Source organism: Lissotriton helveticus, chromosome 3_1 (assembly GCF_964261635.1).
Source record: "Lissotriton helveticus chromosome 3_1, aLisHel1.1, whole genome shotgun sequence".
In the NCBI taxonomy this organism is placed as follows: domain Eukaryota; kingdom Metazoa; phylum Chordata; class Amphibia; order Caudata; family Salamandridae; genus Lissotriton; species Lissotriton helveticus.
In genome coordinates, this window is record NC_136061.1 from 1,740,380,238 (window position 1) to 1,740,407,695 (window position 27,458).

Below are 27,458 nucleotides of genomic sequence, written 5' to 3' on the forward strand. Positions count from 1 at the left end.
CCTCAACCCCTCACTCACCCTCACTCTCACTCACCATCACTCACCCTCAACCCCTCACCCTCACTCACCCTAACTCACCCTCACTCTCACTCACCCTCAACCCATCACCCTCACTCACCCTCACCCTCACTCACCCTCAACCCCTCACCCTCACTCACCCTCACCCTCACTCACCCTCAACCCCTCACCCACCCTCAACCCCTCACCCTCACCCTCACTCACCCTCAACCCCTCACCCTCAACCCCTCACCCTCACTCACCCTCAACCCCTCACCCTCACTCACCCTCAACCCCTCACCCTCACTCACCCTCACTCACCCTCAACCCCTCACCCTCACTCACCCTCACACACCCTCACCCTCACAAACCCTCACTCACCCTCACTCACCCTCACTCACCCTCACACTCATGCATGCGCATTGAGCAGAGCGAGACTATGGGGGCTTAAACAAAGCTTACCTACACTGGCGATTCACTGGCGATTTGATGAAGTGCATGTGCACTTTTAACTCAATGCGCAAGCGCAATTAGTTAAAATGCGCGTGCACAGCATCAAATCGTCAGCTTAGTGCCGCCAGCAGCTCTTCCCGCTCCGCCCCCTGCTGCATCAAAGGCTTGGCGCTCTGCCTCAGCCCAGCCATTCTCCTCCCCTAATTACCCCCTGCGGCATCAAAGGCTTTTTCACGCCGGCCGGCCGTGCTTTCAGTTCACGGCCGGCCGGCCGTTTCTCCTTTTCTTTTTTTTCTTTTTTTCATTAATTGAATGTCTTCCAGCAAGCTCTCCTCATCCGTAGCTTTAGGTGTGATGACAGCATTTCCTTATAAGATTACTGCTCTCTTGGGAATATATGAGGGCAGGAAGCCTTCTGAATTCGGCTGATCATTATCAGAGAGTGTTTTGGTGAAAATACGGGACTTTTCTTATGCGTGCTGCTACAAAAAGAGCTCAGCTCTCCTTAGCTACGGGAAAGCTGTTTGGCTTACTTCTGCTCGCTCGGCCAGCAATTGTGCCATGTGGTGTGTTTTTAGCTTTACTAGCTCATTGGTGTGTACTGGCTTGCCACTTTGCTGGAATAAAGTACCGGCCATAACGCTGAATACGACTTTCTTTTAATTAGTTCACCAGTTTGCTGGCAAGTGAATTTGAGAGTAATAGTGGCAATCATGTTTGAAACTGCATAACGTGAGCGGAATAAGCTTGCAAGCCGCAATCACCCCACATCCACCACATCCACCACCACATCCACCACCACCTCCAGATCCACCACCACCGCATCCACCACCACCGCATCCACCACCACATCCACCACCACATCCACCCTCACCCTCACCCTCACTCACCCTCAACCCCTCACCCTCAACCTCAACCCCTCACTCACTCTCACTCACCCTCAACCCCTCACCCTCAACCCCTCACCCTCACTCACCCTCACTCACCCTCACCCTCACTCACCCTCAACCCCTCAACACCTCACCCTCACTCACCCTCACCCTCACTCACCCTCAACCCCTCACCCTCACTCACCCTCACCCACCCTCACCCTCACCCTCACTCACCCTCACCCTCACTCACCTTCACTCACCCTCACCCTCACTCATCCTCACCCACCCTCACCCTCACCCTCACTCACCCTCACTCACCCTCACCCTCACTCACCCTCACTCACCCTCAACCCCTCACCCTCACTCACCTCAACCCCTCAACCCTCCACTCACCCTCACCCACCCTCATCCTCACCCTCACCCTCACTCACTCTCAACCCCTCACCCTCACTCACCCTCAACCCCTCACCCTCACCCACCCTCAACCCCTCAACCTCAACCCCTCACTCACCCTCACTCTCACTCACCCTCACCCCCTCACCCTCACTCACCCTCACTCACCCTCACTCACCCTCAACCCCTCACCCTCACTCACCCTCACTCACCCTCAACCCCTCACCCTCACTCACCCTCACCCTCACCCACCCTCAACCCCTCACCCTCACTCACCCTCAACCCCTCACCCTCACTCACCCTCAACCCCTCACCCTCACTCACCCTCAACCCCTCACCCTCAACCCCTCACCCTCACTCACCCTCACTCACCCTCAACCCCTCACCCTCACTTAACCCCTCACCCTCACTCACCCTCAACCCCTCACCCTCACCCTCACTCACCCTCACCCTCACCCTCACTCACCCTCACACTCACTCACCCTCAACCACTCACCCTCACTCACCCTCACCCACCCTCACCCTCACCCTCACTCACCCTCAACCCCTCACCCTCACCCTCACTCACCCTCACCCTCACTCACCCTCACTCACCCTCAACCCCTCACCCTCACTCACCCTCAACCCCTCACCCTCACTCACCCTCAACCCCTCACTCACCCTCACTCTCACTCACCCTCACTCACCCTCAACCCCTCACCCTCAACCCTCACTCACCCTCACTCACCCTCACCCTCACTCACCCTCACCCTCACTCACCCTCAACCCCTCACCCTCACTCACCCTCACTCACCCTCACCCTCACTCTCCCTCAACCCCTCACCCTCACTCACCCTCAACCCCTCACCCTCAACCCTCACCCTCAACACCCACCTCACCCTCACTCACCATCAACCCTCAACCCCCACTCACCCTCACCCACCCTCACCCTCACCCTCACTCACCCTCAACCCCTCACCCTCACTCACCCTCACCACCCTCACCCTCACTCACCCTCACCCTCACTCACCTTCACTCACCCTCACCCTCACTCACCCCTCACCACCCTCACCCTCACCCTCACTCACCCTCACTCACCCTCATCCTCACTCACCCTCACTCACCCTCAACCCCTCACCCTCACTCACCCTCACTCACCCTCACCCCTCACCCTCACTCACCCTCACCCACCCTCATCCTCACCCTCACCCTCACTCACCCTCAACCCCTCACCCTCACTCACCCTCAACCCCTCACCCTCACCACCCTCAACCCTCAACCTCCAACCCATCACTCACCCTCTCTCTCACTCACCCTCACCCCCTCACCCTCCTCACCCTCACTCACCCTCAACCCCTAACCCTCACTCACCCTCACTCACCCTCAACCCCTCACCTCACTCACCCTCACCCCTCACCCTCACTCACCCTCAACCCTCACCCCACTCACCCTCAACCCTCACCCTCAACCCCTCACCCTCACTCACCCTCAACCCCTCACCCTCACTCAACCCCTCACCCTCACTCACCCTCAACCCCTCAGATAAATACTAACATCACTCAACTAAAACTAAACTCACTACCACTCACCCTACTCACCCTCACCCTCACTCACCCTCACTCACCCTCACTCACCCTCACTCACCCTCACTCACCCTCACTCACCCTCACTCACCCTCACCTCACTCACCCTCACTCACCCTCAACCCCCTCACCCTCACCCTCACTCACCCTCAACCCCTCACCCTCAACCCCTCACTCACCCTCACTCTCACTCACCCTCACTCACCCTCACCCTCACCCTCACTCACCCTCACTCACCCTCAACCCCTCACCCTCACTCACCCTCACCCTCACTCACCCTCACTCACCCTCACTCACCCTCAACCCCTCACCCTCACTCACCCTCAACCCCTCACCCTCACTCACCCTCAACCCCTCACCCTCAACCCCTCACTCACCCTCACTCTCACTCACCCTCACTCACCCTCAACCCCTCACTCACCCTCACTCACCCTCACCCTCACTCACCCTCACCCTCACTCACCCTCAACCCCTCACCCTCACTCACCCTCACTCACCCTCACCCTCACTCACCCTCAACCCTTCACCCTCACTCACCCTCAACCCCTCACCCTCACTCACCCTCAACCCCTCACCCTCACCCTCACTCACCCTCAACCCCTCAACCCCTCACCCTCACTCACCCTCACCCTCACTCACCCTCAACCCTTCACCCTCACTCACCCTCAACCCCTCACCCTCACTCACCCTCAACCCCTCACCCTCACCCTCACTCACCCTCAACACCTCACCCTCACCCTCACTCACCCTCAACCCCTCACCCTCAACCCCTCACCCTCACTCACCCTCACTCACCCTCACCCTCACTCACCCTCAACCCCTCACCCTCACTCACCCTCACTCACCCTCACTCACCCTCACCCTCACTCACCCTCACCCTCAACCCCTCACCCTCACTCACCCTCAACCCCTCACCCTCACTCACCCTCAACCCCTCACCCTCACTCACCCTCAACCCCTCACCCTCACCCTCACTCACCCTCAACCCCTCAACCCCTCACCCTCACTCACCCTCACCCTCACTCACCCTCAACCCCTCACCATCACTCACCCTCAACCCCTCACCCTCACTCACCCTCAACCCCTCACCCTCAACACCTCACCCTCACCCTCACTCACCCTCAACGCCTCACCCTCACTCACCCTCAACCCCTCACCCTCACTCACCCTCACTCACCCTCACTCACCCTCACCCTCACTCACCCTCAACCCCTCACCCTCACTCACCCTCACTCACCCTCACTCACCCTCACCCTCACTCACCCTCACCCTCAACCCCTCACCCTCACTCACCCTCAACCCCTCACCCTCACTCACCCTCAACCCCTCACCCTCACCCTCACTCACCCTCAACCCCTCAACCTGTGGAAAAGTAAATTTTGCCATGTTCTGTGTCCCTACGTGTTCCCCATCTTATGTTATATGTGCATGATTAATATGCATATGTATTCCCCATGATCGATTAAAGACGCAATTACAGTTGTGTCCATCTCTAGTATGCCAGTTCCCAGTTTTCGTGAATACAACGAATATCAGACGTATGTAAAGCTACGTTGCCACGTTTCACAGTGTGCACGTTATTTCATCGTAAAGTCCCCGTTTCTAGGCCTCAAAAGGGCCCGGACTCAGATTCAGCTCCTGTCTTCTGAACCCTCTCCGAGGAACGATACAGCCCCCACCTGTATCCCTGACCCTTCACTTACTTCCTGCCTCACAGTGCCCGGCTCGGCCTGGCTCTGCCTCCAGTCTGCCAAGAGTATGTTATGATTCTAGTTATCAGTCCAGCTCTCCTTCCCTGCATTCCTAAGCTACTAAATCGCATCAATAGTTTCCGTCACAGTCTAGCTTTTATGTCTCCATGTAAGAGAAATACTGTATCAATGGTCATTTAATATTCCTCAACACGCACTACATGTAGAATAATGCATGCACCAGTCTTAGAGTCTGTTAGCCTTTACCCTGATAACTTTTGGATTCTATCAACACGTTGTCTAAACATCAGATACTAGATAGTGTTTAGGTACATGTCGCTCTGACTCTCCAGACTTTAGTCTCTCCTTCTAGCGCAGAAGTCATAGCCCCCAGCTTCTCCCTAGTAACACGTCATTGTCAGTTTGCGCGCACCTCTAGGTTAGAGGTCCCGGCTCCTTAGGTAGCCCCCTCCATGTTTCCGCCCCATTTATGACATATTCTGTTACGTTTACATCACATGTCTATGTATACGCCCTGTTCACGTCTCTTGTTACACCTACTTTCTGCCTTATCTTTCGCGACTGCTACAGGCCCTGCCCACTGCTACGCCTATTGTATTGAATACCATGTATTTTGTTTAACTATATATGCTTGTGCACTGTTATTAAAAGTGGCTAGCCATCCCAGATCTTGCCCGTGCAGGTTGTCCTGTTCCTGTCCTTTATGCTGTATTAAACCTGCAAACTCCAGCTACCTCGAATCTTGACTCTTATTTATTGAGCTATCTGTTATTATATATCTAGTCAAAAATAGAGGTATTATTTATTTATTTACCACATAATGGCGCCCGAACAGGGACTTGCCCTTTCCCCACGCGCCGGTGAAGCCACGCAAGCCCCCTGATCCTCTGCAGCCGTGACGGAACCATACCGTGCACGTGCAGATATTTCTGCTTCAAGTATCCCTCAGGCCCACGGAGGAGACGGAGGTTGCGGTCCAGCATCCAGACGAGGCGGTGGAGGAACGCGGCGAGTCCCGACCAGAGCCCAAGCCGAGAGTCCAAGGTCCGAGGTATCCGGAGGCCCACCCGTAACTGAAGTCCGAAGTTCGTCCGTCCGGTGTCGTAGCAGTCCAGTCCAGTCCGAGGCCTTCCGTTCTTGCTGCCCGGTGAGTACCGTTGCTGGGGTAGTATCTAGACAGGGTCAATTGCATTGTCTCTGGTCCGTGGGTTTGGGTACATAGATCCAACACGAAGTGTCCACTTAGGTGGATGCGGGTCCTGACGTGTCTCTTTATGAGACCGGTAAGTTTCGTACTGTTTTAGCAGTGCATCTAGTTTCTGTTCTAGTCTGTTCTGTTCTCGAGAAATTCATGTATTCTGTTTTCAGTATTCCAGGTAGTATTCCGTCCGAACTGTTATTTTAAATGTCATTCATGTATTTCAATGTCGTGGTATGAATGTGTTGTCCTTCAGTAATTATCGTGTTCATTGTGTATTGTATTGTGTCTGGTCTCCAGCCCAGTCATGCCTTTGTTTTCAAAATTACGTCAGTTAAGAACTAGAAAAGGTCTGTTAGAAGAAGCAGTTCCTGTCCCGCCTAGGGACAGTCCAGGTCATTTTATGTATCAGAAGCATGGCATAAGTGCCATATTGTACCTAGATTTATGGGTGGAGTACACCAAACAGTTAGAAGAAAAGTATAGATGGCCCGTATCGGGTACATGGGATGCCGAGTGCATCATGCGAGTAGAAGAAGCATTATGGAAAAAGAAAGCCAGACAGTCACAGAAAGATGCCATCGAGTTATGGCGCAAAGAATCTCATAAAAGAACAGAAAAAGAAATCAGAAAGTCAGAATTAAGTAGAGAATCCACAGAAAGAGCCCAAGAAAGGGAACTAATCGAGATAGGTGAGCCCAAGAAAGGGAACTAATCGAGATAGGTGAACGAGTTAAAACCGAACAGTCAGACAGACAGAGAAATGCCCTCATTAAGGGTATGTATCCTCTTCTTGCCGAGGGCTTGCCAAAAGCAACCCCGGAAGCATCCAGTAATTTTCCGCCACCCTTAGTTCCGACCAAGCTACGTCACAAACCGACCGCAGCTGATATTTTTCTCTCGTCCTATTTGGACGACACAGTCCCAGAATATGCAAATCCTGTTCCACCAGCTCCTGTAAATAATGTAATTCATGGTCTTCCAGTCACCGGGGCACCTGTTACAGTACCTGTTACGGTACCCCCGGTCCAGCCCGTAGTACAAATTCCCGCCACATCAGTCACCTTGCCAGCACGAAGAGTATCAGTCGACGATTCCAGTATAGGGGCCGCAGGAGGAGGTCCTCCTGGTATGCCGCCGCCAAATAGACGTCTAGGGCCAGTCGAGTTACATGAACGTGCATTACAGCGTACGCCCAAATATCAGTCCATTGCAGAAATCAGGCGAGCTCTTACTGAATGCTGTTATGATCCAGTCCCAGGCGAGGATAGTATGGTTATATATTCCGTACGTATAAGGCAGGTGTCCGAGTATTTGGTCACCCTACCGAATATGAAAGAAGATCTAGACAGAATGTATCGTTTCATTCGTACAGGACAGGATCCAGAAAGTATCGGTGAAGTCATGTCTCACAGAAAATCTGAGATCCAGTTCATGCTATTAAAGTTTCTGATCAATTGTTTAATACGGGAACAAGATTCCCCGACTAAAGATCCGACCGAAATGAAAGTTCTGACAAAGTGGAGTGATAATATAGCCGAGGGTAAGCACAAGACACTCAATAGTATAGAGAGTATGTACAAGAAAATACGTAAAGAAATAATAAGGTTACACGAACAACGCAAAGAAGCTCTAGGAAGCGAGAAAGAAAATGACTCTCCTACTGAAGAGGTAGACGACGAGAATACCGCCAGAATAGCGTATGTAGGTAAATCTAGATTTCCAGACCGACATTTACGCCTAGAACACAAGAAAGTCTTTCATCATCCAGCACCAGAACAAGGCTCTCTAGAACAAGTATTTCAAGCTACCGATCAAATCCTGAAATCACGAATCGGTTATAGTGAATTAAGTACTATGCATGAACAAGAACTAGCCCGATCAGCAGTCCGATGGATTACTGATTCTACCACTTTTCCAGACGAAATAGTGGCACAAATGTTTCTGAAACTGCCCCCAGCCGAGCAACGACTGGTGGGTATGTATATGATCCAGCACCTCATTACACTGTATGAGGGTCAACATTCTGATCCAGGTCTGTTACATGATATCCTGAACGAGTTACTCCAGTATAGATGGAAAGGTTTTGGTACCGATTTAATTAGTGTCATTTTAGAACAGCGCCACAAATATAGAACGTTTTTGAACCCACACTTTGTTCATGTCTCACCTCCAGAAAGTAAACCGTTTTATATAGACAGACAGCATCCGTTACGAGAAGTACACCCAGTTAGGACAACGGGTGGTGAAATGCAACGAGTATTTGTTTACACCCCAGTTACCAAGATGGAACTCTTAGAAATGAAGAAGTTAATTCCCTGTCATGACAAAGATCCAGCAGGGTTCCACCGAGAATTAAAAGACATGCTCCGTATGGGAGAATACACGTATCCAGATATTATTAAAATGCTAAAAGTCCTGTTGCCCGCAGGGGTATACGAAAAACTCAAGGAAAAGGATTGGGAGGTGGGAGAGAAAAAGATCGATTGGACAGCTCTAGAAGCTGAAGATAAGATACGAGTACCAGGTACCGGTCTAGGAGACAAATGTAAAGAATTACCAGAATTATTAATACAAGTTTTACCTAGATTATTAGCCACTAAAAAGGAAGACTGGGATGCAATCTCAGCCTGTAAACAGAAACAAGACGAAGACACTAGTGATTTTTATTCTAGATTTGAGAAATGCTTTATAATAAACAGTGGTTTAAAGACGAGTAGCGAGTCATACCCTCATCTTTTTGTTACTAAATTAGTCGAGAATTCAAGTCCACAAGTTAAGAATAGAGTTTTGAAAGTCGAAAGTACATGGCAAGCTAGTACTCCGTCCCAGATGTTACAGATGCTCCAATTTCACCAGAATAGAATCAGGGAAGAGCAAGAACATGAGAGAAGACGTATGAAAGACACGAAAATGAAAGTACTAGTTGCACAATCTGTTCCACAGGACAGTCAGAAGAGGGGTCCGAATCAAGCCAGTCATCCTGCAGCTCCCGTTAAAGGGACATGCAATTATTGTAAACAGCCAGGTCATTTCATAAACGAATGTGCAGTTCTGAAACACAATATAGCCACTGGTAAAACTAAAGAAAGACCACGTCCGCCTAGACAAGAACAAATTTCACAGACTTCTCAGCCACAGAATGCACAACAGACAGTTACAGCACCGCAGCCTATCGCTGCAACACAGCATGTTACACAGCAGATGTACCAGTATGCACAGTCCGAGTATCCAGAGTATCAAGCGTATTCATGAAACAGCCTAGAGAGGGAGGTAGGCTTGCCACTCATCGAGATTCCTGTAGATCAAGAAGGTCCCTATGTTCCTAGTCAAGTATTAGGGAAAGACAGAAAGTTTCTGATTGATACAGGGGCAAGTAGGACGACTATTAGTCATGACGAGGTTCCAGGGGCTCCGCTCTCAGGCTCTAGAAATGTTTCCCTTGGATTTTCAGGAAAGCCAATAGTTAACGAGATATCAAAGCCAGTTACTCTAGAAGTTGGTCCATTGTCCCGAACTACTGATCTATTACTTACGAAGTCATGTCCAGAAAATTTGTTAGGCATTAAGACACTGAAAGATTTAGGTGCAGTTATTTGCTGCTCCCCAGAAGGAATACGTTTGTTTTTACGTGACTTTAAGGGTCTCTATGTTTTACGAGATTTTGATCCAAGATTGTCTAATGTTCCGCAGCATCTATGGGCGCAAGGTCCAACTGATGTTGGTTTCATGCAAATCACACCCCATCGTGTGACTCTCAAGCAAGGTATAGTCTTGCCACGAATCAGACAGTACAGATTGCCGCCTGAGGCTGTAGCAGCCTTATCCAAAATTATTGACGAGCTCATGGCTCAAGGAGTAGTTGTAGAAACTGACTCCAATGTATGTAATTCTCCTATCATTCCAGTCATGAAACGTACTGATCCAAATGCACCCCCAGTATATCGATTAGTGATTGACCTTCGAGAACTCAATAAATGTATCATTCCCCAGTACCCAGTTGTTCCAGACATCTCATCTCTATTGACAGCTATTGATCCTGAGGCAATATTCTTTACCGTAATCGACCTCAAGAATGCATTTTTCAGTGTTCCAATTCATCCAGACAGCCAGTACCTTTTCGGTTTTTGTTTAAATGGAAGGAGCTATAAATTTACACGAGCTCCTCAAGGTTTCACAGAAAGTCCTAGCATTTACAGTCAAGCACTTAAGAGACAACTAGACAATATTCACATGCCAGCTGACACTGCCCTGCTCCAGTATGTCGATGATCTACTGATCACAGCCCGTTCTGAACGTGCTTGCGAGCGAGCATCACTTACAGTTCTGTATTTCCTAGCCGAAATGGGGCACAAGGTGTCCCCTTCGAAGCTTCAATTCTGTGTCCAGCAAGTGATCTACTTAGGCCACTTACTGTCCAAGTGGGGTAGGCAGTTGACACCAGACCGTATCCAGTTAATAGCGAGTCTTCCACAGCCCAAGACACAGAAGGAGGTGCGTGCTTTTATCGGCCTTACTTCTTATTGCAGACAATGGATTCCTCAGTACGCATTTCTAGCCAAACCACTGATACAGTTAACGACTAAGGAGGCAGTCGTATCGACTGTTCTCCCTTGGACATCTGAACATACACTTAGTTTTCATGAAATAAAGAAAGCCTTATGCCAAGCTCCTGTTCTAGCTACACCGAACTACAGTAAGCCTTTTACACTTTTTGTCACAGAACGTGATGGTACTGCATTATCTGTTCTCACACAAGATCAAGCAGGACAATACAAGCCCTGTGCTTATTTTTCGAGCACACTAGATCCAGTAGCCCAGGCTCTGCCTGCGTGCCTCAAGTCAGTTGCAGCCACAGCACTAGCTATCAGACAAAGTGATTCCATAGTATTAGGACACTCCTTGACAGTACAAGTTCCACACTCCGTGGAAGTTCTTTTAAACCGAACACAGACTCAGCACTTGACAATTGCACGTTTGACAGGTTATGAACTGACACTGTTCCAGCCACACATAGAAATCAGACGCTGCAATGTTCTGAATCCTGCTACACTGTTACCGTCAGTTACTTCAAATCCTGCCACACATGACTGTGTGGAAGTTGTTAACACCATGACAAAACCAAGACAGGACCTGACAGATATTCCATTACCAGACCCCGACCTGACACTTTATGTGGATGGTTCATGTATGAGAACAAGTACAGGAGAACTAGTAGCCGCGTATGCAGTGACTACTGACACTGAAGTTATTGAAACACACCGTATTGACACCCTGTCTGCTCAAGCAGCAGAGCTAGTTGCTCTGACACAAGCCTGCATACATGCCAAGAACCTGAAAGTTAATATCTACACAGATTCACGCTACGCATTCGGAGTTGTACACGACTTTGGAGTGCTCTGGCAAGAGAGAGGTTTCATGACTTCTCATGGAACCAAGATTCAGCATGGTTTCCTTATTCAAGCTCTGTTAGATGCAATACATTTACCGACAGCTATCGCTATCATGAAGTGCAAAGCACATACGAAAGTTACAGACATTATTTCTCAAGGAAATGATCTAGCAGATCGAACAGCCAAGCTCACAGCTCAGACTCCAGACATTCCGGTTAACACGACCCCGACATCCACTCTAGAACAGACTACTTGTATGACAGTTAAGGACCCTACTCAAGATGTCATAGATATCCAGTCACATGCTACTCCTGAAGAAATCAAGAAATGGTCCGAACAAGGAGGGGTCCAGACAGATCAGGGATGGGTGACGAAGGGAAAGGCCACATGGTTTCTCCCCGACTCTATGGTTCAAGTCATTATCAATACCGCACATAGTCCAGCACACTTAGGAGAAAAAGCCATGTTAGACAGTATCCAGAACATTTGGTTCAACAAGCATTTACGAGCTGCAGCCAAGCAGAAAGTCCGCACTTGTATGATATGTTGCCAGTTCAATCCAGGTAAAAGTGTCCCGGTGGAACAAGGTGGATTCCAGCCTCCTGACCACCCTTTTGAAGTCCTCCAGATGGATTATATTCAGATGGAGCGATGTCGAGGTTTCAAGTATGTCCTTGTAGTTGTATGCGCTTTGTCCAGGTGGACAGAAGCATATCCAGTTCCAGATTACACAGCCGCGACCACTGCCAAGCAGTTGGTTCGTGAATATTTCCCCCGCTATGGACTCCCTAGGGTCGTGTATTCTGATAACGGCCAGCCATTCTCATCCGAACTTATGAAGCACGTTTCCCTTTTGTTAGGGTACCAGTGGAGGTTCCATTGTGTACGCCATCCTGAAGCAGCAGGTCTCGTAGAGAGACATAATCAAACCTTGAAAATACGTATTGCCAAAATCTGTCAAGACAAAGGTGTAGACTGGTTAGTTGCCCTGCCAGTTGCCCTATTTTATATGCGCATGGTCGCACACTCCAGATCAGGTCTGTCTCCTTATGAGGTCATATTCGGCCGCCCCCCGAACGTGTGGGGTACACCTAGACCCCGAAGTATTACAGATGTTTCCAGTAATATGCTGACAGATTACCTAGCTTCCTTGATGTCTGCCCTACACTCTTGTCGTTCACAGGTTGCCGCTGCATTTCCCGACAATACTGAAGTCAAGCCACACGAGATCCTTCCCGGCACCCTGGTTTTAATCCGGAATTTTGATCGTTCAAGTCCGCTGGAGCCTCGCTGGAAGGAGCCGAAGTTAGTCCTTTTGACCACCCGCACGGCCGTGAAGTTGGAAGGAAGAAAAGGCTGGGTGCATCTGTCTCACGTCAAGAAATTTCACGGACTAAGACCTAAAACTTTAAATAACACTTCTACAGACACTTTTATCAAGGACTGTCCCGCTAATGACTCTGATCCAGATCCTCCCCTGTTAGAGAAAACTCCGCAGCAGGAGTATAAACAGAAGCTACGGTCTAGTAAAATAAGTCAGCCAGTTTAATTGTCTAAGTCCCCCTCGGGTGAAACGGTTAGACAGGTATCTGACATGTATGAGATAGACCCCCATAGTGAGAGAGTTAGTCAAAACTCAATCCGATGTATCGTTTTTCTAAGTTTTATATTGTTTTTAAGCTTGATGGTTACCTGCACAAGTTATGCATTTCATTTATGTTTTCCAATTTCTCATGTAAATAAGTTTTCAAATGCTACAGTAGAGCACACGTTTAGTGATCTGCCTCCTCATGAACTGTCTTATCGTCTTGCTATGCGCAACAATTCATTTATCCGTATGTTACATTATTCACACCAGACCAGCAATGCCACTAATTGTTGGGTGTGTGGTCGACTCCCCCCTTTCCAGACACCGAAGGGAGTTCTGCCACTGTTTCCTTATCCGTTTTCACATAATGGTTCATGTGGAGCCTGGTCCATGTTAACGTCATCTTCAACAGATATGTCCTTTCTGAATAGTACATGTTTTCCAGACAAGCAAGGTCTTCCCCACAGAACAGGGTTAGATCTAGAAAATGAAGTTTATAATTTGGGTAATTATTCTTCGAATTTCATGGTCCTGAATGTTCAGTCTGATCCTACTCCAGACTTACCTGCAATTTCAGTACTACCAGTCAAAGGCGAATTATGTGTCAGAAATAATGGTTCCGCACATGTAGGACATAGTGATTGTACTACTATTGTCAAGTATAGTGACAGTGGGAAATCTATTTTCAAAGCTTCACGTCATTCTTATTTTGTTTGTGGTCAGACCGCATATGTTCGTCTGCCCCTCGATTGGGAGGGAACCTGTTACATTGCCTTCCTACTGCCACCAGTTTTCCTAGCCCCATCTGATTATCATAGAAACACACATCTAGTACACATTAGACATAGAAGGGAGATCGAGTCCCCAATTGTCGATCAAACTGAAACTGCTCTAGAACAGTATACAGATTTCAATAAAGGATTCTTCTTCTTCATAGGCCCTATCCAGAATAGTAAGTTAATACGTAGATTGACCAGAACCCTTGAAGCAGTAGTGAATGAGACTGCCTCTGCTCTAGGTAACTTAACCGAGGAGCAATCTGCTATGAGATTTGTCGTGCTCCAAAATCGTCTCGTTCTTGACGTCATACTGGCCGATAGAGGAGGAGCATGTAGAGTCATCGGATCTAGTTGCTGCATTTTCATTCCTAATAACGCGCCGTCTGTTTATTCAGCTATAACCAGACTTCATAAAATTGCCCATCAGTTACACCAGAATCCAGGCACCTGGACATGGTCCGGTTGGTTCTGGAGTATAATTTCTGCCTGGGGATGGAAAGTATTGTCATTTCTAGGTATTGCAGTAGCGATCATATTCAGTTGCTGCCTCTGTATACAATGTGGCCCTGCGATTTGCGGCATTTGTGCTACCTCTTGTATTCCTAGTCCTAAGTCCCGTCCTAGATCCCGTTCCAAGACAATTCGAGACGAGCAAATGATACTGTATGAAATGATAGATGGTATCATGAATATAGATGTTTCCTGATGGAAACGTAGTGACAAGGAGGGAATGTGGAAAAGTAAATTTTGCCATGTTCTGTGTCCCTACGTGTTCCCCATCTTATGTTATATGTGCATGATTAATATGCATATGTATTCCCCATGATCGATTAAAGACGCAATTACAGTTGTGTCCATCTCTAGTATGCCAGTTCCCAGTTTTCGTGAATACAACGAATATCAGACGTATGTATAGCTACGTTGCCACGTTTCACAGTGTGCACGTTATTTCATCGTAAAGTCCCCGTTTCTAGGCCTCAAAAGGGCCCGGACTCAGATTCAGCTCCTGTCTTCTGAACCCTCTCCGAGGAACGATACAGCCCCCACCTGTATCCCTGACCCTTCACTTACTTCCTGCCTCACAGTGCCCGGCTCGGCCTGGCTCTGCCTCCAGTCTGCCAAGAGTATGTTATGATTCTAGTTATCAGTCCAGCTCTCCTTCCCTGCATTCCTAAGCTACTGAATCGCATCAATAGTTTCCGTCACAGTCTAGCTTTTATGTCTCCATGTAAGAGAAATACTGTATTAATGGTCATTTAATATTCCTCAACACGCACTACATGTAGAATAATGCATGCACCAGTCTTAGAGTCTGTTAGCCTTTACCCTGATAACTTTTGGATTCTATCAACATGTTCTCTAAACATCAGATACTAGATAGTGTTTAGTTACATGTCGCTCTGACTCTCCAGACTTTAGTCTCTCCTTCTAGCGCAGAAGTCATAGCCCCCAGCTTCTCCCTAGTAACACGTCATTGTCAGTTTGCGCGCACCTCTAGGTTAGAGGTCCCGGCTCCTTAGGTAGCCCCCTCCATGTTTCCGCCCCATTTATGACATATTCTGTTACGTTTACATCACATGTCTATGTATACGCCCTGTTCACGTCTCTTGTTACACCTACTTTCTGCCTTATCTTTCGCGACTGCTACAGGCCCTGCCCACTGCTACGCCTATTGTATTGAATACCATGTATTTTGTTTAACTATATATGCTTGTGCACTGTTATTAAAAGTGGCTAGCCATCCCAGATCTTGCCCGTGCAGGTTGTCCTGTTCCTGTCCTTTATGCTGTATTAAACCTGCAAACTCCAGCTACCTCGAATCTTGACTCTTATTTATTGAGCTATCTGTTATTATATATCTAGTCAAAAATAGAGGTATTATTTATTTATTTACCACAAACCCCTCACCCTCACTCACCCTCACCCTCACTCACCCTCAACCCCTCACCCTCACTCACCCTCACCCTCACTCACCCTCACCCTCACTCACCCTCAACCCCTCACTCACCCTCACTCTCACTCACCCTCAACCCCTCACTCACCCTCACTCTCACTCACCCTCACTCACCCTCAACCCCTCACCCTCACCCACCCTCACCCTCACTCACCCTCACTCACCCTCAACCCCTCACCCTCACCCACCCTCACCCTCACTCACCCTCAACCCCTCACCCTCACCCTCACTCACCCTCACTCACCCTCAACCCCTCACCCTCACTCACCCTCAACCCCTCACCCTCACTCACCCTCACCCTCTCACCCTCACTCACCCTCAACCCCTCACCCTCACTCACCCTCACTCACCCTCACTCACCCTCACTCACCCTCACTCACCCTCACCCACCCCCACCCTCACTCACCCTCACCCTCACTCACCCTCAACCCCTCACCCTCACTCACCCTCACCCTCTCACCCTCACTCACCCTCAACCCCTCACCCTCACTCACCCTCACCCTCACTCACTCACCCTCACTCACCCTCACTCACCCTCACTCACCCTCACTCACCCTCACCCTCACTCACCCTCACTCACCCTCACTCACCCTCAACCCCTCACCCTCACTCACCCTCACTCACCCTCAAACCCTCACTCACCCTCACCCACCCTCACCCTCACTCACCCTCAACCCCTCACCCTCAACCCCTCACCCTCAACCCCTCACTCACCCTCACTCTCACTCACCATCACTCACCCTCAACCCCTCACCCTCACTCACCCTAACTCACCCTCACTCTCACTCACCCTCAACCCATCACCCTCACTCACCCTCACCCTCACTCACCCTCAACCCCTCACCCTCACTCACCCTCACCCTCACTCACCCTCAACCCCTCACCCACCCTCAACCCCTCACCCTCACCCTCACTCACCCTCAACCCCTCACCCTCAACCCCTCACCCTCACTCACCCTCAACCCCTCACCCTCACTCACCCTCAACCCCTCACCCTCACTCACCCTCACTCACCCTCAACCCCTCACCCTCACTCACCCTCACACACCCTCACCCTCACAAACCCTCACTCACCCTCACTCACCCTCACTCACCCTCACACTCATGCATGCGCATTGAGCAGAGCGAGACTATGGGGGCTTAAACAAAGCTTACCTACACTGGCGATTCACTGGCGATTTGATGAAGTGCATGTGCACTTTTAACTCAATGCGCAAGCGCAATTAGTTAAAATGCGCGTGCACAGCATCAAATCGTCAGCTTAGTGCCGCCAGCAGCTCTTCCCGCTCCGCCCCCTGCTGCATCAAAGGCTTGGCGCTCTGCCTCAGCCCAGCCATTCTCCTCCCCTAATTACCCCCTGCGGCATCAAAGGCTTTTTCACGCCGGCCGGCCGTGCTTTCAGTTCACGGCCGGCCGGCCGTTTCTCCTTTTCTTTTTTTTCTTTTTTTCATTAATTGAATGTCTTCCAGCAAGCTCTCCTCATCCGTAGCTTTAGGTGTGATGACAGCATTTCCTTATAAGATTACTGCTCTCTTGGGAATATATGAGGGCAGGAAGCCTTCTGAATTCGGCTGATCATTATCAGAGAGTGTTTTGGTGAAAATACGGGACTTTTCTTATGCGTGCTGCTACAAAAAGAGCTCAGCTCTCCTTAGCTACGGGAAAGCTGTTTGGCTTACTTCTGCTCGCTCGGCCAGCAATTGTGCCATGTGGTGTGTTTTTAGCTTTACTAGCTCATTGGTGTGTACTGGCTTGCCACTTTGCTGGAATAAAGTACCGGCCATAACGCTGAATACGACTTTCTTTTAATTAGTTCACCAGTTTGCTGGCAAGTGAATTTGAGAGTAATAGTGGCAATCATGTTTGAAACTGCATAACGTGAGCGGAATAAGCTTGCAAGCCGCAATCACCCCACATCCACCACATCCACCACCACATCCACCACCACCTCCAGATCCACCACCACCGCATCCACCACCACCGCATCCACCACCACATCCACCACCACATCCACCCTCACCCTCACCCTCACTCACCCTCAACCCCTCACCCTCAACCTCAACCCCTCACTCACTCTCACTCACCCTCAACCCCTCACCCTCAACCCCTCACCCTCACTCACCCTCACTCACCCTCACCCTCACTCACCCTCAACCCCTCAACACCTCACCCTCACTCACCCTCACCCTCACTCACCCTCAACCCCTCACCCTCACTCACCCTCACCCACCCTCACCCTCACCCTCACTCACCCTCACCCTCACTCACCTTCACTCACCCTCACCCTCACTCATCCTCACCCACCCTCACCCTCACCCTCACTCACCCTCACTCACCCTCACCCTCACTCACCCTCACTCACCCTCAACCCCTCACCCTCACTCACCCTCAACCCCTCACCCTCACTCACCCTCACCCACCCTCATCCTCACCCTCACCCTCACTCACTCTCAACCCCTCACCCTCACTCACCCTCAACCCCTCACCCTCACCCACCCTCAACCCCTCAACCTCAACCCCTCACTCACCCTCACTCTCACTCACCCTCACCCCCTCACCCTCACTCACCCTCACTCACCCTCACTCACCCTCAACCCCTCACCCTCACTCACCCTCACTCACCCTCAACCCCTCACCCTCACTCACCCTCACCCTCACCCACCCTCAACCCCTCACCCTCACTCACCCTCAACCCCTCACCCTCACTCACCCTCAACCCCTCACCCTCACTCACCCTCAACCCCTCACCCTCAACCCCTCACCCTCACTCACCCTCACTCACCCTCAACCCCTCACCCTCACTTAACCCCTCACCCTCACTCACCCTCAACCCCTCACCCTCACCCTCACTCACCCTCACCCTCACCCTCACTCACCCTCACACTCACTCACCCTCAACCCCTCACCCTCACTCACCCTCACCCACCCTCACCCTCACCCTCACTCACCCTCAACCCCTCACCCTCACCCTCACTCACCCTCACCCTCACTCACCCTCACTCACCCTCAACCCCTCACCCTCACTCACCCTCAACCCCTCACCCTCACTCACCCTCAACCCCTCACTCACCCTCACTCTCACTCACCCTCACTCACCCTCAACCCCTCACCCTCACCCTCACTCACCCTCACTCACCCTCACCCTCACTCACCCTCACCCTCACTCACCCTCAACCCCTCACCCTCACTCACCCTCACTCACCCTCACCCTCACTCACCCTCAACCCCTCACCCTCACTCACCCTCAACCCCTCACCCTCAACCCCTCACCCTCAACACCTCACCCTCACCCTCACTCACCCTCAACCCCTCACCCTCACTCACCCTCAACCACTCACCCTCACTCACCCTCACCCTCACTCACCCTCAACCCCTCACCCTCACTCACCCTCACTCACCCTCACCCTCACTCACCCTCACCCTCAACCCCTCACCCTCACTCACCCTCAATCCCTCACCCTCACTCACCCTCAACCCCTCACCCTCACTCACCCTCAACCCCTCACCCTCACTCACCCTCACCCTCACTCACCCTCAACCCCTCACCCTCACTCACCATCACCCTCACTCACCCTCACCCTCACTCACCCTCACCCTCACTCACCCTCACCCTCACTCACCCTCAACCCCTCACCCTCACTCACCCTCAACCCCTCACCCTCACCCTCACTCACCCTCAACCCCTCACTCACCCTCACTCTCACTCACCCTCAACCCCTCACTCACCCTCACTCTCACTCACCCTCACTCACCCTCAACCCCTCACCCTCACCCACCCTCACTCACCCTCACCCTCACTCACCCTCACCCTCACTCACCCTCAACCCCTCACCCTCACTCACCCTCACTCACCCTCACCCTCACTCACCCTCAACCCCTCACCCTCACTCACCCTCAACCCCTCACCCTCAACCCCTCACCCTCAACACCTCACCCTCACCCTTACTCACCCTCAACCCCTCACCCTCACTCACCCTCAACCACTCACCCTCACCCACCCTCACCCTCACTCACCCTCACTCTCACTCACCCTCACTCACCCTCAACCCCTCACCCTCACCCACCCTCACCCTCACTCACGCTCACTCACCCTCAACCCCTCACCCTCACCCACCCTCACCCTCACTCACCCTCAACCCCTCACCCTCACTCACCCTCACTCACCCTCAACCCCTCACCCTCACTCACCCTCAACCCCTCACCCTCACTCACCCTCACCCTCTCACCCTCAACCCCTCACCCTCACTCACCCTCACTCACCCTCACCCTCACTCACCCTCACTCACCCTCAACCCCTCACCCTCACTCACCCTCACTCACCCTCAACCCCTCACCCTCACTCAACCCCTCACCCTCACTCACCCTCAACCCCTCACCCTCACCCTCACTCACCCTCACCCTCACTCACCCTCACCCTCACTCACCCTCAACCCCTCACCCTCACTCACCCTCACCCACCCTCACCCTCACCCTCACTCACCCTCAACCCCTCACCCTCACCCTCACTCACCCTCACCCTCACTCACCCTCTCTCACCCTTAACCCCTCACCCTCACTCACCCTCAACCCCTCACCCTCACTCACCCTCAACCCCTCACTCACCCTCACTCTCACTCACCCTCACTCACCCTCAACCCCTCACCCTCACCCACCCTCACTCACCCTCACCCTCACTCACCCTCACCCTCACTCACCCTCAACCCCTCACCCTCACTCACCCTCACTCACCCTCACCCTCACTCACCCTCAACCCCTCACCCTCACTCACCCTCAACCCCTCACCCTCAACCCCTCACCCTCAACACCTCACCCTCACCCTCACTCACCCTCAACCCCTCACCCTCACTCACCCTCAACCACTCACCCTCACTCACCCTCACTCACCCTCACCCTCACTCACCCTCAACCCCTCACCCTCACTCACCCTCACTCACCCTCACTCACCCTCAACCTCAACCCCTCACCCTCACTCACCCTCAACCCCTCACCCTCACTCACCCTCAACCCCTCACCCTCACTCACCCTCAACCCCTCAACCCCTCACCCTCACTCACCCTCACCCTCACTCACCCTCAACCCCTCACCCTCACTCACCATCACCCTCACTCACCCTCACCCTCACTCACCCTCATCCTCACTCACCATCACCCTCACTCACCCTCAACCCCTCACCCTCACTCACCCTCAACCCCTCACCCTCACCCTCACTCACCCTCAACCCCTCACTCACCCTCACTCTCACTCACCCTCAACCCCTCACTCACCCTCATTCTCACTCACCCTCACTCACCCTCAACCCCTCACCCTCACCCACCCTCACCCTCACTCACCCTCACTCACCCTCAACCCCTCACCCTCACCCACCCTCACCCTCACTCACCCTCAACCCCTCACCCTCACTCACCCTCACTCACCCTCAACCCCTCACCCTCACTCACCCTCAACCCCTCACCCTCACTCACCCTCACCCTCTCACCCTCACTCACCCTCAACCCCTCACCCTCACTCACCCTCACTCACCCTCACCCTCACTCACCCTCACTCACCCTCACTCACCCTCACCCACCCCCACCCTCACTCACCCTCACCCTCACTCACCCTCACTCACCCTCAACCCCTCACCCTCACTCACCCTCACCCTCTCACCCTCACTCACCCTCAACCCCTCACCCTCACTCACCCTCACCCTCACTCACTCACCCTCACTCACCCTCACTCACCCTCACTCACCCTCACTCACCCTCACCCTCACTCACTCACCCTCACTCACCCTCACTCACCCTCACCCTCACTCACCCTCACCCTTACTCACCCTCACTCACCCTCAACCCCTCACCCTCACCCTCACTCACCCTCACCCTCACTCACCCTCACTCACCCTCAACCCCTCACCCTCACTCACCCTCAACCCCTCACCCTCACTCACCCTCAACCCCTCACTCACCCTCACTCTCACTCACCCTCACTCACCCTCAACCCCTCACCCTCACCCTCACTCACCCTCACTCACCCTCTCACTCACCCTCACCCTCACCCTCACTCACCCTCAACCCCTCACCCTCACTCACCCTCACTCACCCTCACCCTCACTCACCCTCAACCCCTCACCCTCACTCACCCTCAACCCCTCACCCTCAACCCCTCACCCTCAACACCTCACCCTCACCCTCACTCACCTCAACCCCTCACCCTCACTCACCCTCAACCACTCACCCTCACTCACCCTCACTCACCCTCACCCTCACTCACCCTCAACCCCTCACCCTCACTCACCCTCACTCACCCTCACTCACCCTCACCCTCACTCACCCTCACCCTCAACCCCTCACCCTCACTCACCCTCAACCCCTCACCCTCACTCACCCTCAACCCCTCACCCTCACTCACCCTCAACCCCTCACCCTCACTCACCCTCACCCTCACTCACCCTCAACCCTCACCCTCACTCACCATCACCCTCACTCACCCTCACCCTCACTCACCCTCACCCTCACTCACCCTCACCCTCACTCACCCTCAACCCCTCACCCTCACTCACCCTCAACCCCTCACCCTCACCCTCACTCACCCTCAACCCCTCACTCACCCTCACTCTCACTCACCCTCAACCCCTCACTCACCCTCACTCTCACTCACCCTCACTCACCCTCAACCCCTCACCCTCACCCACCCTCACCCTCACTCACCCTCACTCACCCTCAACCCCTCACCCTCACCCACCCTCACCCTCACTCACCCTCAACCCCTCACCCTCACTCACCCTCACTCACCCTCAACCCCTCACCCTCACTCACCCTCAACCCCTCACCCTCACTCACCCTCACCCTCTCACCCTCACTCACCCTCAACCCCTCACCCTCACTCACCCTCACTCACCCTCACCCTCACTCACCCTCACTCACCCTCAACCCCTCACCCTCACTCACCCTCACTCACCCTCAACCCCTCACCCTCACTCAACCCCTCACCCTCACTCACCCTCAACCCCTCACCCTCACCCTCACTCACCCTCACCCTCACTCACCCTCACCCTCACTCACCCTCAACCCCTCACCCTCACTCACCCTCACCCACCCTCACCCTCACCCTCACTCACCCTCAACCCCTCACCCTCACCCTCACTCACCCTCACCCTCACTCACCCTCACTCACCCTCAACCCCTCACCCTCACTCACCCTCAACCCCTCACCCTCACTCACCCTCAACCCCTCACTCACCCTCACTCTCACTCACCCTCACTCACCCTCAACCCCTCACCCTCACCCACCCTCACTCACCCTCACCCTCACTCACCCTCACCCTCACTCACCCTCAACCCCTCACCCTCACTCACCCTCACTCACCCTCACCCTCACTCACCCTCAACCCCTCACCCTCACTTACCCTCAACCCCTCACCCTCAACCCCTCACCCTCAACACCTCACCCTCACCCTCACTCACCCTCAACCCCTCACCCTCACTCACCCTCAACCACTCACCCTCACTCACCCTCACTCACCCTCACCCTCACTCACCCTCAACCCCTCACCCTCACTCACCCTCACTCACCCTCACCCTCACTCACCCTCAACCTCAACCCTCACCCTCACTCACCCTCAACCCTCACCCTCACTCACCCTCAACCCCTCACCCTCACTCACCCTCAACCCCTCAACCCCTCACCCTCACTCACCCTCACCCTCACTCACCCTCAACCCCTCACCCTCACTCACCATCACCCTCACTCACCCTCACCCTCACTCACCCTCACCCTCACTCACCCTCAACCCCTCACCCTCACTCACCCTCAACCCCTCACCCTCACCCTCACTCACCCTCAACCCCTCACTCACCCTCACTCTCACTCACCCTCAACCCCTCACTCACCCTCACTCACCCTCACTCACCCTCAACCCCTCACCCTCACCCACCCTCACCCTCACTCACCCTCACTCACCCTCAACCCCTTACCCTCACCCACCCTCACCCTCACTCACCCTCAACCCCTCACCCTCACTCACCCTCAACCCCTCACCCTCACTCACCCTCAACCCCTCACCCTCACTCACCCTCACCCTCTCACCCTCACTCACCCTCAACCCCTCACCCTCACTCACCCTCACTCACCCTCACCCTCACTCACCCTCACTCACCCTCACTCACCCTCACTCACCCTCACCCACCCCACCCTCACTCACCCTCACCCTCACTCACCCTCATTCACCCTCAACCCCTCACCCTCACTCACCCTCACCCTCTCACCCTCACTCACCCTCAACCCCTCACCCTCACTCACCCTCACCCTCACTCACTCACCCTCACTCACCCTCACTCACCCTCACTCACCCTCACTCACCCTCACCCTCACTCACTCACCCTCACTCACCCTCACTCACCCTCACTCACCCTCACCCTCACTCACCCTCACCCTCACTCACCCTCACTCACCCTCAACCCCTCACCCTCACCCTCACTCACCCTCACCCTCACTCACCCTCACTCACCCTCAACCCCTCACCCTCACTCACCCTCAACCCCTCACCCTCACTCACCCTCAACCCCTCACTCACCCTCACTCTCACTCACCCTCACTCACCCTCAACCCCTCACCCTCACCCTCACTCACCCTCACTCACCCTCACCCTCACTCACCCTCACCCTCACTCACCCTCAACCCCTCACCCTCACTCACCCTCACTCACCCTCACCCTCACCCTCAACCCCTCACCCTCACTCACCCTCAACCCCTCACCCTCAACCCTCACCCTCAACACCTCACCCTCACCCTCACTCACCCTCAACACCTCACCCTCACTCACCCTCAACCACTCACCCTCACTCACCCTCACTCACCCTCACCCTCACTCACCCTCAACCCTCACCCTCACTCACCCTCACTCACCCTCACTCACCTCACCCTCACTCACCCTCACCCTCAACCCCTCACCCTCACTCACCCTCAACCCCTCACCCTCACTCACCCTCAACCCCTCACCCTCACTCACCCTCAACCCCTCACCCTCACTCACCCTCACCCTCACTCACCCTCAACCCCTCACCCTCACTCACCATCACCCTCACTCACCCTCACCCTCACTCAACCTCACCCTCACTCACCCTCACCCTCACTCACCCTCAACCTCTCACCCTCACTCACCCTCAACCCCTCACCCTCACCCTCACTCACCCTCAACCCCTCACTCACCCTCACTCTCACTCACCCTCAACCCCTCACTCACCCTCACTCTCACTCACCCTCACTCACCCTCAACCCTCACCCTCACCCACCCTCACCCTCACTCACCCTCACTCACCCTCAACCCCTCACCCTCACCCACCCTCACCCTCACTCACCCTCAACCCCTCACCCTCACTCACCCTCACTCACCCTCAACCCCTCACCCTCACTCACCCTCAACCCTCACCCTCACTCACCCTCACCCTCTCACCCTCACTCACCCTCAACCCCTCACCCTCACTCACCCTCACTCACCCTCACCCTCACTCACCCTCACTCACCCTCAACCCCTCACCCTCACTCACCCTCACTCACCCTCAACCCCTCACCCTCACTCAACCCCTCACCCTCACTCACACTCAACCCTCACCCTCACCCTCACTCACCCTCACCCTCACTCACCCTCACCCTCACTCACCCTCAACCCCTCACCCTCACTCACCCTCACCCACCCTCACCCTCACCCTCACTCACCCTCAACCCTCACCCTCACCCTCACTCACCTCACCCTCACTCACCCTCACTCACCCTCAACCCCTCACCCTCACTCACCCTCAACCCCTCACCCTCACTCACCCTCAACCCTCACTCACCCTCACTCTCACTCACCCTCACTCACCCTCAACCCCTCACCCTCACCCACCTCACTCACCCTCACCCTCACTCACCCTCACCCTCACTCACCCTCAACCCCTCACCCTCACTCACCCTCACTCACCCTCACCCTCACTCACCCTCAACCCTCACCCTCACTCACCCTCAACCCCTCACCCTCAACCCCTCACCCTCAACACCTCACCCTCACCCTCACTCACCCTCAACCCCTCACCCTCACTCACCCTCAACCACTCACCCCACTCACCCTCACTCACCCTCAACCCCTCACCCTCACTCACCCTCACTCACCCTCACCACCCTCACCCTCACTCACCTCACCTCACCCCTCACCCTCACTCACCCTCAACCCCTCACCCTCACTCACCCTCAACCCCTCACCCTCACTCACCCTCAACCCCTCAACCCCTCACCCTCACACCCCTCACCCTCACTCACCCTCAACCCCTCACCCTCACTCACCATCACCCTCACTCACCCTCACCCTCACCCTCACTCACCCTCACCCTCACTCACCCTCAACCCCTCACCCTCACTCACCCTCAACCCCTCACCCTCACCCTCACTCACCCTCAACCCCTCACTCACCCTCACTCTCACTCACCCTCAACCCCTCACTCACCCTCACTCTCACTCACCCTCACTCACCCTCAACCCCTCACCCTCACCCACCCTCACCCTCACTCACCCTCACTCACCCTCAACCCCTCACCCTCACCCACCCTCACCCTCACTCACCCTCAACCCCTCACCCTCACTCACCCTCACTCACCCTCAACCCCTCACCCTCACTCACCCTCAACCCTCACCCTCACTCACCCTCACCCTCTCACCCTCACTCACCCTCAACCCCTCACCCTCACTCACCCTCACTCACCCTCACCCTCACTCACCCTCACTCACCCTCACTCACCCTCACTCACCCTCACCCACCCCCACCCTCACTCACCCTCACCCTCACTCACCCTCACTCACCCTCAACCCCTCACCCTCACTCACCCTCACCCTCTCACCCTCACTCACCCTCAACCCCTCACCCTCACTCACCCTCACCCTCACTCACTCACCCTCACTCACCCTCACTCACCCTCACTCACCCTCACCCTCACTCACTCACCCTCACTCACCCTCACTCACCCTCACTCACCCTCACCCTCACCCTCACTCACCCTCACTCACCTCAACCCCTCACCCTCACTCACCCTCAAACCCTCACTCACCCTCACCCACCCTCACCCTCACTCACCCTCACTCACCCTCAACCCCTCACCCTCACCCTCACTCACCCTCAACGCCTCACCCTCAACCCCTCACTCACCCTCACTCTCACTCACCCTCACTCACCCTCAACCCCTCACCCTCACTCACCCTAACTCACCCTCACCCTCACTCACCCTCAACCCATCACCCTCACTCATCCTCACCCTCACTCACCCTCAACCCCTCACCCTCACTCACCCTCACCCTCACTCACCCTCAACCCTCACCCACCCTCAACCCCTCACCCTCACCCTCACTCACCCTCAACCCCTCACCCTCAACCCCTCACCCTCACTCACCCTCAACCCTCACCCTCACTCACCCCAACCCCTCACCCTCACTCACCCTCACTCACCCTCAACCCCTCACCCTCACTTACACCCCTCACCCTCACTTACCCTCACTCACCCTCACCCTCACAAACCCTCACTCACCCTCACTCACCCTCACTCACCCTCACCCT